The sequence below is a fragment of the Sparus aurata genome, chromosome 6, assembly GCF_900880675.1.
Source record: "Sparus aurata chromosome 6, fSpaAur1.1, whole genome shotgun sequence".
Taxonomy (NCBI): Eukaryota; Metazoa; Chordata; class Actinopteri; order Spariformes; family Sparidae; genus Sparus; species Sparus aurata.
The window spans coordinates 37,783,767-37,797,115 of NC_044192.1; the positions used below are offsets into that span (position 1 = coordinate 37,783,767).

General features: G+C 45.5%; 1 protein-coding gene across 1 annotated transcript in view; it reads left to right on the plus strand.

The window, feature by feature from the left end:
• The first annotated feature begins 1,092 nt into the window (after nucleotides 1–1,092).
• Nucleotides 1,093–13,349, plus strand: part of nfasca (neurofascin homolog (chicken) a) — a 163,640-nt gene continuing 151,383 nt past the window's right edge. The window contains exon 1 of the mRNA XM_030420627.1: nucleotides 1,093–1,276. The gene's annotated coding sequence lies outside the window, so the exon portion shown is untranslated. The remainder of the gene's footprint in view (nucleotides 1,277–13,349) is intronic.

A 13,349-nucleotide genomic window follows, 5' to 3' on the forward strand; every position in this document is an offset into this window, starting at 1 on the left:
TTTTGTTGAGTTTGCTTATGTTGGCCAAATTTCCATGCATGGAACTTCTTAAAGGGAAATTCACCCAAAAATGAAAATTCTTTTATTTACATGACTGCCCCAGAAAACATTTGTGGTATTTTCAACAAAATGATATTTTATTACTTTCATTAGCATTGTTTTGTATGCATTGATATAATCAAAGAGGCAAACATACAGATATACTGTACAGTAATTACTAATAAAAAGTTATAAGTAGGCTTTCAGAAGGATTTATCCCAAGATGGTTTGCACTAAACCATATGAATGATGTGATGTATGCAACCCTGAAACATCAGGAGGCTCGCTATTGGCTGATTGAGTGAAGACATTTTTGAGTTTACATTACTTTGGTCTTTATTGTAGTCAGTACTTGAGAATTGATTTACACTACGCTGCTAAAAATATTTTGGCTTTATTGTTAAGTGACTTTTTGCTATGTACTCTCATATGTTTAAACTTGGCAAAGTCAGTCAGATGGGCTGTGATTAGCAACAAAAGGTGCCAGAAAGAATGCAACACCAAACATATAAAGGTAGAGAACAGTGTTTCTTGAAAAGTTATAATGAACCTTTTTTTTAATCTTTTATTTTGTACTACCATGAAACTTGCGTGTGTAACCACATCCAATCTGATAGCAGCTGCTATTCAATCTACAGTCCGCTAATGCTAACATTACAAATTTATTAATCTTTGCAAGTGGACAGAGGGTGGTAACTTATTCCTACTGTAGATGTGAATAAATAGCATATTGCTGTGCAGATGTGGGTTTGTAGGAGTTTTCATGGGAGATTTATTTTTTTATTAAAACCATAAATTTCACATGGAATGTTGCAGGTCAACATGATTGGAAGTTTAGCCTTTGTGTCATATTAGTCCGACAGGAAATAAGCTCAAACCTTTACGTTGGCTTTGTGACCAAAATGACTATATGTTCTTCATAATGAAATTCTGACCACAGGCCTCCACGTTTTTGCCCTCCATCACCACAACCTGCCTTCCAGCCCCTGCTAACGTGTGCAGCGTGTGGACGGCGTCATCCCGTGACCGACCGAGAACAGCTGGGGGGGGGGAGAGAGAGAGAGAGAGAGAGAGAGAGAGAGAGGTAGCTGCATCGCATTGACAGGAAACACGGAGTCAGAGCTCCGGTAACACCGACTGCACGCACGGAGGAGGAGGTGGATAGTTTTTCTGATGCCGCTGCGGAGTTGACGGTGCTCGGTGCAGCAGCGGGGAGAGGAGCGGCGGAGTGGAGCAGGTAAGCGGACACTTTCTACTTTGTACTGTGGTGCTCTGTAGTCGGAGCTCCCATAGCCTTGACGCATCGGGTGGTGTCCCGGTTCTAGCGGGGCTGGACCGGGGTGATGATGATGATAACCGAGGCTGTGAAAATGACAGCAGTAAGGACTGCTGCTGCTGTGGTGCCGCGCAGGAGGCTCGGGACAGCATGGCTCCGTCTCACTGCAGTATTTTCCGGGAACCTGGGGCACACGGGCCCCCGCCTCTCTGCGCATCTTCTGGATGATGCTGCGGTTTCGTGGGATTTTTGCTGCTCTGCGCAAATCGCACATAAAGGTACGAAAGTCCGGGCAAATGACCGGGCCCGGCCGCGACGCCTGCATCTGCAGAGGCCCATCAGTGTATGATGTGTGAGGAGAAGTGTCATTGCGGAGGACGAGCGAACAGGACATTTAAAGGGCTGTCTAGTTGGACTTGTTTGGTTAGGCCCCGGGGCTGCAGCCTGGGCTGCACACAGGGTGAGTCAGGTCTGTCTCTCAGCGCTGGATGAGAGCACATCTGAATGTGAGGGAGGAGACTGCCAACAAAAAAGCAGAGCATTCATAGTCCATTATGTCATGTCACCCAATGGACAACACACACCTCAAAACAACACACACCGGTCACTAGACTGTGGTGTTATTACGTTGACATGCATGTGCTACTGTAGTGCATTACATAGTGACCTTGACTTTATGGTATTTTAATACCTTATGTGGTTTCATAATTCCTACATCATTCCTATAATAGTCCCACACAGCCTGTCTGCACTCAGGAGCAAGTTTGGTTACATTATTAAATCACTTAATATGGACTGGTAATATTCACAGTCACAATGTTTCCTGAGGGGGCTAGCATCAACAGTGAGCTCACAGTGACATAAAGGATGTTACGTCATAGTGTGTCTTCTGTGTCTGTAGTTGTGTTTCGATCATTGGCGAGTGTACTGTGCCATCCTTTGGTTTTATCTTCTGCAAGCTATTCACGTTTACAACTTAAGTTTAGAATTGTCTTTGTTGTTTGGGATTATAAATGAACGGTTTTAAGTGACAAGTTAAAGTTTTTCAGAAACGTAAAGTTCAAACATCTCACTACATAACTACTCCAATACAAGGAATGACCATTTATTCACAATTACTCAAGTTGAAGTACAGAAGTTTAATCAGCCAAATATTCTCAAAGTATCAAGAATACTTATCATGAAGAATGACAACTCTCAGAGTGTTGTATTATTCATTACTGATTTATTAACATAAGAGGCCTCTTGCTAGTTGAGTTTAAGCTTAATTTTAGCTATTCCATATTCTACTGGGTAGTTCAGTCTATGAGTAGTAATTATTATTTATTAGTAGTATTATTAGTATCATAATGTATATGCTCATCATATGTTCACAGTCTGCAGATGGAGAAAAGATTTAATTTAATATGGAAGATTTTGTGAAGTAGATGGGTAAAGTAGCATTGAAGTGCAAGGTAATGTGTAAGTACCTTAAGTACACATATTGTACAGTACTGGAGTAAATTTACTTCCCCCACTGATGCTGCTATATAAACTAAAATATATATATGAAGGAGTCGATGTGATATTGTTTTTTATGCACATTCCCCATTTTAAATTAGATCATAATAAATTGTGGGACATGTTTTGTCACCTTAGTGAATTTTGTGCTTGGCCTTGAACTGGTTGATGAGATAAGAACTTGTCTGTAGTGAGTTTCCATGTTGTTATACTTCATCTGTAATATAGCTTTGATTCTCCTGTAGTCTTCTCAGTATATCGGGCCTGTACTGTATGTGTTTTACTGTTATTGTGTAACTGCACAGAAGGGTTTTCTTATTGACTTGTAATGAGAGCCTAATGCATGTACTGTGCCATGGAAAGCGGAGGATGTATGTGAGAGCATGCTTACTGTTTGGTTGTGTCCCAGCTGAATAAAGAGTGTGTAACACTCAGCAAAATGAGAAAAGTCACTTACTCATTCTACTCTCATTTTCTCAGCAGAGGGCATTTGAAGTGCAGCATGAATGAACTGATGATTTTGAGAGTAAGTGCATTCCTAATATTACCAGCTGGAATATAAAAACATTGCCATAGGTAGTTTTGCATTCATCTGAAATATGGAATTTTCTCATTGAGTCTATGTGTGTGTGGTAAACTGACAGATGACATGTGCTTATGGCTGCTACATGTGGATGTTTAAGTGTTTGTGTTTTCTAGACTCATCTTACAATTATGCTGTTTAATTAGGTAGCCTAAATATTATATAAAATGGGATCGTGAAAAATGTTATAAAACATTATGATATATAATAATGAAAGTTACAGTGAAATGCATTCATTTAGTAACAAATTGTAACTGAGATATTTTTGAAAGTCATTGTTGCATCTTTCCCAGTGACTCATTTTATAATAATGTATATAATATGTAAATGTATATTTTTGATCCAGCAGATTTGGTCATATTTTCAGAAGACCTATAATAAATTCAATACTGAACCAAACTTTATGAATGCTTTTGTGACAAAGTAACATACAGTCGTGGTTTAAACTTTTAACCATGACAGTATCTGTATGTTTGAGTTTGTGTTCTTCACATCAAGCCACTAGAATTCTATAGCCTGGCCTCGATAAGCTACAAACACTATCCTCCGTAGCTAACGTCATCACAAACCTCATTTCAAGTTTTCTTGTTGTGAGTAACATAACATTATTGCTAATCAAAATGGTTTTGAACAGTGATAAAACTCTAACTGTATTTTTACTAACCTCAGCCAAATATATTGTAGTCAAACCTTACAGTAATGCTAGCTTTAGTTGTTTTATTCACCAATGTTGTGACCAAAGTTGTGACATAGATATTGTCAAAGCCAACATTTTGACTACCATCTTGTTTTCTTTGAAAATAAGATTGGGGTAATAGGTCAACACACAGCATGTTCAGTGTGTTTTTTTTAGATTACTTTTCCCTCTGAAATGAGTAAAGTGTGTAAAGTAGAAATTGATGTTTTGGTGAAGTACAACGTAAATTGGAAAGTACAAATACTGTGCGGCAACAGAATGACTTTACTTTCTAAATTTAATTTCTACCACTCATGTTGTACAAAGTTAACATAGATATGGAAAATATGTGATGTGTTTTTTTTTTTTTTTTAATTCAACAACATTTGTGGTTTTACAGTTCCACCATTTAAATTGTATCACAATCAATGGTGGGACATCTTTTTTTGTACTTGGATTGAATTGGTTGATGAAATAAGATTAATTGTGAGTTTTCATGACCTATTACTTGTGCAGTAATTCCTAATGTCTAATACAGATTTGATTCACTAGTAGCCCTTTTTAGATATAATAGGTGGCACATTTGCTCCAAGGTATGGGTGGCAATTTGCGTAATATTTCTCCTTTTCCAAAAGCCGCCTCTGGGGTAGGCGTAAACGTGACGTGAAGCCCGAAGTTGGGCTGTGAACAGTAGCCCTTTTTACACAGCATCTCCACATTATCTCTGGAGCGGTGGTTCGCCAATTCTCCGCCGATGGTGATTCACAAAGAGCGAAGCATCTCCGCCTTTACGTGTGTAATTCACACAGAAAGCCGCGCTGCGGCTCCTAAAGAGGCGTGACGGTACACGTCATGTTGATGACGTCGGTGTTTCCCAGGTGTTCCCCTGTTAATCCAAACCCGCGGACAGTTTATAATCATATAGATGCTGTTATAATGTGTAGTGATTGAGATCCTGACCCACCAAACATCCTGGAAAGTGACAAAGTGAAGTTTTTCGCACTAAATTACATATTTACATAATCACCATCAGTAAACAGGACGCTCTCTGACTCTGTCACTCGCGGGGACGGAGGCTGTTTTCTGGGGGAAAGTTCCCTGAAGTCTTGGTCAGGAGAGCTGACGGTCGCGGTGATTTATTTTCATCACAAACACTCGGTGAGTTAAAGTTTTTGCCAGTGACAAACGCTGTTTTGCGGGCAGAAATGTGAGGAAGAGCTGGTAGAACAGGCGGGAGGACAGACGCTTCTCCACATAAAGCTGCGGTATTTTTTTCTTCATATAAGTTGCCAAAGACAGTTACAGTTACTACATTACTTTTGTTCGGTTCTGCAACGTTGCTTTGTGGGACATTTCTCTGTTTTTAGTTGAGTGAAGGAACTGTGCAGTTATCAGACTGTACGACCGACACGCCCCCGCCCCCACTTAGAAGGCTCACCAAAAATGCGGCCCTGATACTACCTCCAGAGGCGGGTCAGCGCCGGAGCGAAATTTCCCCCCTCTCCGCATCTGAAACTTTCCCCCAGGGGAGGGTGCGGAGAACTGGCGCAGGATCCCTGCATGTGAACAGCAGTGTGAATGGGGCTAGTGACAACGAATTTGTCTTCAAAATAAGAGCTTTACATTGCCCCATTGGAGTTTAGAAATAGGTTCTTAGCGGGGGGCTTGGAATTTGAAAGTAGCGACTGTTCCTAGTTTGCCGCTACAACAAGTAGACACAACCAAACAGCTACAGAGACAGAGGCGACGCTAGCATCTCCTGGATCTCAGCAGCTGTCCAGTTGTTCATCTTAATGTCCGCGGATGAAGTGATGAACTGACTGCTGTCATCAGCTGTTTCCTGGCTTTGAAACTCCCTGGCTGTGGGTCACACAACAGTGCAGGTCATCGACACCTCCGCCCACCTCACACAGGGGCCGGCACATTGACGCCTCGTTTTTAGATAGCAGGCGAGGCGGAAATAAGTGTACCCTCCGAGGCGGAAAATTAGCGGAACACAACAGACCCCCAATTTGCCGCCCTCTGTCTAAAACCGTGGACCGAGCCGCTAAAAGGACGGACAAATTGGCGGCTTGCCGTCCTGTCTAAAAATGGCTACTAGTCATGCCTTACTAGGTGTGTCATGATCTAGATCAATATATTGATTCACATATCAATTATCTAATGTGATCGATGCAAAGTGAAATCAATTTCATCTTTATTTTGAATTTCCCCTGAAAGGTATGTGTCACCTGCTGTGTCCCAGCCCCTCCTTCCTAAACATTCTATTCTATACTCATTCTAATGAGATTGATCCATCTGGATGTTTCTTGGTTCTGGTGTGTTATTTCTCAGGTGGGCAGTCACACGTTGGATACCTTTTCTGCTCTCTCTAGCACTCCGTGATACAGATTCCTGTAATGGCATATGATATACTGGAATGTTCTGATCTTTGTCTTTGTCATCATTTTACACAGTAATTTATATTCATCAATGTTACTTAAATTCAACCTTGAAGACCCAAATGTTAGAGGTTAGCACACACACAAACCTCAAACTAAGTTGACTAGTCTAATTTCAGCAATCCATTCTGGCCATGTCAACACACATTCAAATGTCTCAGCCTTGTGGCCTTCATCAGGGCATGGCCACAACGTTAGCATGCTTGCTGACATGGCCAGAATAAATTGGTGAAATCAGCAGCTGACTGTAGACCCTGGTGTGTGTGACTTCTCCCGATTCGATGGACAGAATCACCATGATGTTGTGCTAACAACAACAGTCACTTCCTGGTTTGTTTATTTGTGTTATAACTTTTATCGTGAGTGTGATGTGTAAAGATGAGTAGTTAAACATGTTGGTCTGACCTGTCGGACATTTCTGGCGGGGTTTTTTCTTGTACCGTTGCTTTGCTAATGTCTTAGATATCTTCAAAACTGTAACATCTCAGACCAACTGCTGGTTTTGGTTAAACTCAATATGTCATTTTCATTAACAGGTTAATTAGGTCTCTGTTAATGAAAATGTTGTTTTTAATGACTTATTAAAGGATGAAACTTGTATTTGTAGGTGTATGAGATGTGTAAACTTCAAAATAACAACATGAAAAAATGAAAAGTGTGTGCAAGCTAATGCTTGATGCAGGGTTTTATTCCTGGAAGTTACTGTACAGGATATAGTAACTGTGATTCAGTCTGTTGGGTGAAAAGAAATGGCCACATTCTGAAGGACATGAATCAAACACCAACAGACAGGCAGCCTCCTTTTGGACCGCTTTACTTTATCTCTCATTCATTGTGTATTATTGAAAAATCTGCCCTGACTAAGTGACCAGTATTGACCTTTAAAAATGAATGTGTTCTTCTGTTTTGGGGTCTGAGTACAGGGACACACACACACACACACACACACACGCCAGAAGTTCAACCAGCGAACAGAACAGCACACACACATACATGCATGAGTAAACACGCACACAGGCACACAAACTTTGGAACGATTACTGGAAGTAATATGATTTTTAGGAAAGATACCGAACAATAAGGCAATGAACATCTTGATATTTTGGTGGTGGTCCATATCATCACCAAGTAACTGTGTTAACAGCTGAGGTATAAATGCTTGGTCAGTCCAGGAGTAAACAGAACCCACGATACGGGGAGGAGGCTCATAATCAGCTTGACCTTCAGGTCCTCTGAAGGACCCATCCTCAGAGGACTAATGTCCTTAAAAGGGTTAAAGCCCCTGAATATGGACACAAGTAACAAATCAATTCCTCCTTTCTTATATAGACAACATGGAGGTTTATACACTCATGTCCTTTGCTTATTCCACAAACAAATATCTGTAAAGACTCTGGGACAAGAAGATTAAAAAAGAGGAAGACCACCCCGTGTGTAAGATAATGAGCATACACAGTTGCAGATATACTATAAATGTAGTATGTTGAAAGTGGAATGAGATGAATTCCTGTCCTGTCTTCTATTGGCATACTGAATATGGGCCACAGTGCCCTGGGAGCTGCCAGATCTAGATCTATCAGAGCATGCCCTCCTTCTGAACGCAATATGTTTTTCCACTATGAATTAAAGATGTCAGGGCAGTCACAACATCTTCCATGTTACTGTGACATGGAGCCTAGGTTTGTTTGGTGGGCTCCAGTGTGCTTGTGCTGTCTGTCAGCAGTGGTTTCATGGTCTGTGGGTACGAAAGATGAACACGACGTGCTTTAAAATGCACAAAACATTGTTCACATGTTCCTGTACTAAGAGATCCACCTCAGGGTGTCTGGTGTCAGCAGTTTGACTGACTTTAATGAGCGGCATGAGAAGACGTGGAGAGGCATGGACATCCACTCACATTATGTCGGGCCTTATAGATTTCCGAGGCCAGACACTTAAAGCTTCTCTATGCTTCAGTAGAACTATGTTCTGGGATGTGTAGTTCTTTGAACTGCTCCCATCAGGGAAACGGTTCTGGACTTAACAGCTTCCTTCCACAGGCTGTTAGATTGCTGAACTGCTGATCTGGAGCATGCACACTACTGCACTTCATGAGCCTTTGTCATAGTTTTAGTTCTAAATTATATATTGTGTGTTTGTGTTTTGGATCCCAGAGAAACGTAATCTCATTTTTGGCACACTACTTTTGTTGGTACAGCTAAATGACAAAGCTTTGATTGAATATGTCAGAATGGAAAAGTGTTTATTCCTGTTCTGCATGTTCACACTGTTATAAATAGCTGCCACAGCCTCCTGCTGGCTGTGGTCCACTTCTTATTTCTTGAAGAATACAGTGTAAATCTATGCATTTTAATGCACTTTGAGAGTAAAAGTGAATTTTCTGTAGATCGCCTCATCCACAAAACAGGCTGCAATGGTTGCAACACAATCCTTGAGGGCAACTGTCCCAATCCAATTTATGTCCCCTAAAAGTGCTTGTTTTTGCCACTGACAGGTTGAGGTTGTTATTCTAAGGCTGGATTGAAACAAGGATTCACTTTTAAACCTGACCAAATCATGGTTTGAATTGAAATTATGTTGCACCAAACCTAAAAACTGGCTTATAGCAAAAGAAAGCAAGGGCAAAGTAGCAACAAAAACAGCAAGTACAAATCAAAGGCAAAGTTCAAATCAAAAATGCAAAATGCAACTCCCAAAAACACATACCGTGGGGGAACAAGGAACAGAGAGGCAGGGGCACAAGAACTGGAGCATGGACACAGACGGACGCTGACAAGAACAATGACCAGACAAGGAGTAAAGGGAACACAGAGACTAAATACACAGACACTGATGACAAGACGAGGAACAGGTGAGGTGGACCAACAGGTGAGATAACAAAGGGGAGGAGCACATGAGAACATGAAGGGAACAAAACAAAAAGACAGAGGGAAGAACATAGGACCGAGCTAAGGCGTGGTCTGGTAGCTGTGGTCTGTGGCCGGAGCTGAGGCGTGGTCTGGTAGCTGTGGTCTGTGGCCGGAGCTGAGGCGTGGTCTGTGGCCGGAGCTGAGGCGTGGTCTGTGGCCGGAGCTGAGCTGTGGTCTGTGGCCGGAGCTGAGCTGTGGTCTGTGGCCGGAGCTGAGCTGTGGTCTGTGGCCGGAGCTGAGCTGTGGTCTGTGGCCGGAGCAGCTGAGCTGTGGTCTGGTAGCTTGTGGGTCTGTGGCCGGAGCTGAGGCGTGGTCTGGTAGCTGTGGTCTGTGGCCGGAGCTGAGCTGTGGTCTGGTAGCTGTGGTCTGGTAGCTGTGGTCTGGTAGCTGTGGTCTGTGGCCGGAGCTGAGGCGTGGTCTGGTAGCTGTGGTCTGTGGCTGGAGCTGAGCTGTGGTCTGTGGCCGGAGCAGAGCTGTGGTCTGGTAGCTGTGGTCTGGTAGCTGTGGTCTGTGGCCGGAGCTGAGGCGTGGTCTGGGGCCGGAGCTGAGGCGTGGTCTGGTAGCTGTGGTCTGGGGCCGGAGCTGAGCTGTGGTCTGTGGCCGGAGCTGAGCTGTGGTCTGTGGCCGGAGCTGAGCTGTGGTCTGTGGCCGGAGCTGAGCTGTGGTCCTGTGGCCGGAGCTGAGCTTGTGTCTGTGGCCGGAGCTGAGCTGTGGTCTGTGGCCGGAGCTGAGCTGTGGTCTGTGGCCGAGCTGAGCTTGGTCTTGGCCCGGAGCTGACCTGTGGTCTGGTAGCTGTGGTCTGTGGCCGGAGCTGAGCGTGTGGTCTTGGCCGGAGCTGAGCTGTGGTCTGTGGCCGGAGCTGAGCTGTGGTCTGGTAGCTGTGGTCTGGTGGCCGGAGCTGAGGCGTGGTCTGGTAGCTGTGGGTCTGTGGCCGGAGCTGAGCTGTGGTCTGGTAGCTTTGATTGAATATGTCAGAATGGAAAAGTGTTTTAGTTCCTGTTCTGCATGTTCACAACTGTTATAAATAGCTGCCACAGCCTCCTGCTGGCTGTGGTCCACTTCTTATTTCTTGAAGAATACAGTGTAAATCTATGCATTTTAATGCACTTTGAGAGTAAAAGTGAATTTTTCTGTAGATCGCCTCATCCACAAAACAGGCTGCAATGGTTGCAACACAATCCTTGAGGGCAACTGTCCCTATCCAATTTATGTCCCCTAAAAGTGCTTGTTTTTGCCCCTGACAGGTTGAGGTTGTTATTCTAGGCTGGATTGAAACAAGGATTCACTTTTAAACCTGACCAAATCATGGTTTGAATTGAAATTATGTTGCACCAAACCTAAAAAACTGGCTTATAGCAAAAGAAAGCAAGGGCAAAGTAGCAACAAAAACAGCAAGTACAAATCAAAGGCAAAGTTCAAATCAAAAATGCAAAATGCAACTCCCAAAAACACATACCGTGGGGGAACAAGGAACAGAGAGGCGGAGGCACAAGAACTGGAGCATGGACACAGACGGACGCTGACAAGAACAATGACCAGACAAGGAGTAAAGGGAACACAGAGACTAAATACACAGACACTGATGACAAGACGAGGAACAGGTGAGGTGGACCAACAGGTGAGATAACAAAGGGGAGGAGCACATGAGAACATGAAGGGAACAAAACAAAAAGACAGAGGGAAGAACATAGGACCTAGCTGAGGCGTGGTCTGGTAGCTGTGGTCTGTGAGCTGTGGTCTGTGGTCTGGTAGCTGTGGTCTGTGGCCGGAGCTGAGGCGTGGTCTGTGGCCGGAGCTGAGGCGTGGTCTGTGGCCGGAGCTGAGGCGTGGTCTGTGGCCGGAGCTGAGCCGTGGTCGGGTAGTTGTGGTCTGTGGCTGGAGCTGAGCTGTGGTCTGTGGCCGGAGCTGAGCTGTGGTCTGTGGCCGGAGCTGAGCTGTGGTCTGTGGCCGGAGCTGAGGCGTGGTCTGGTAGCTGTGGTCTGTGGCCGGAGCTGAGCTGTGGTCTGGTAGCTTTGATTGAATATGTCAGAATGGAAAAGTGTTTATTCCTGTTCTGCATGTTCACACTGTTATAAATAGCTGCCACAGCCTCCTGCTGGCTGTGGTCCACTTCTTATTTCTTGAAGAATACAGTGTAAATCTATGCATTTTAATGCACTTTGAGAGTAAAAGTGAATTTTTCTGTAGATCGCCTCATCCACAAAACAGGCTGCAATGGTTGCAACACAATCCTTGAGGGCAACTGTCCCTATCCAATTTATGTCCCCTAAAAGTGCTTGTTTTTGCCCCTGACAGGTTGAGGTTGTTATTCTAAGGCTGGATTGAAACAAGGATTCACTTTTAAACCTGACCAAATCATGGTTTGAATTGAAATTATGTTGCACCAAACCTAAAAACTGGCTTATAGCAAAAGAAAGCAAGGGCAAAGTAGCAACAAAAACAGCAAGTACAAATCAAAGGCAAAGTTCAAATCAAAAATGCAAAATGCAACTCCCAAAAACACATACCGTGGGGGAACAAGGAACAGAGAGGCGGAGGCACAAGAACTGGAGCATGGACACAGACGGACGCTGACAAGAACAATGACCAGACAAGGAGTAAAGGGAACACAGAGACTAAATACACAGACACTGATGACAAGACGAGGAACAGGTGAGGTGGACCAACAGGTGAGATAACAAAGGGGAGGAGCACATGAGAACATGAAGGGAACAAAACAAAAAGACAGAGGGAAGAACATAGGACCTAGCTGAGGCGTGGTCTGGTAGCTGTGGTCTGTGAGCTGTGGTCTGTGGTCTGGTAGCTGTGGTCTGTGGCCGGAGCTGAGCCGTGGTCTGTGGCCAGAGCTGAGGCGTGGTCTGTGGCCGGAGCTGAGGCGTGGTCTGTGGCCGGAGCTGAGGCGTGGTCTGTGGCCGGAGCTGAGCCGTGGTCGGGTAGCTGTGGTCTGTGGCTGGAGCTGAGCTGTGGTCTGTGGCCGGAGCTGAGCTGTGGTCTGTGGCCGGAGCTGAGCTGTGGTCTGTGGCCAGAGCTGAGGCGTGGTCTGGTAGCTGTGGTCACAGACCACGCCTCAGCTCCGGCCACAGACCACAGCTACCAGTGGTCTGTGGCCGGAGCTGAGGCGTGGTCTGGTAGCTGTGGTCACAGACCAGACCACGCCTCAGCTCCGGCCACAGACCACTGGTAGCTGTGGGGTGGTGTGGTAGCTGTGGTCTGTGGCCGGAGCTGAGCTGTGGTCTGTGGCCGGAGCTGAGCTGTGGTCTGTGGCCGGAGCTGAGGCGTGGTCTGGTAGCTGTGGTCTGTGGCCGGAGCTGAGGCGTGGTCTGGTAGCTGTGGTCTGTGGCCGGAGCTGAGGCGTGGTCTGGTAGCTGTGGTCTGGTAGTTGTGGTCTGGTAGCTGTGGTCTGTGGCCGGAGCTGAGGCGTGGTCTGGTAGCTGTGGTCTGTGGCCGGAGCTGAGGCGTGGTCTGTGGCCGGAGCTGAGGCGTGGTCTGGTAGCTGTGGTCTGTGGCCGGAGCTGAGGCGTGGTCTGGTAGCTCCGGCCACAGACCACAGCTACCAGTGGTCTGTGGCCGGAGCTGAGGCGTGGTCTGGTAGCTGTGGTCTGTGGCCGGAGCTGAGGCGTGGTCTGGTAGCTGTGGTCTGGTAGCTGTGGTCTGTGGCCGGAGCTGAGGCGTGGTCTGGTAGCTGTGGTCTGGTAGCTGTGGTCTGTGGCCGGAGCTGAGGCGTGGTCTGTGGCCGGAGCTGAGGCGTGGTCTGTGGCCGGAGCTGAGCTGTGGTCTGTGGCCGGAGCTGAGCTGTGGTCTGGTAGCTGTGGTCTGTGGCCGGAGCTGAGGCGTGGTCTGGTAGCTGTGGTCTGGTAGCTGTGGTCTGGGGCCGGAGCTGAGGCGTGGTCTGGTAGCTGTGGTCTGTGGCCGGAGCTGAGCTGTG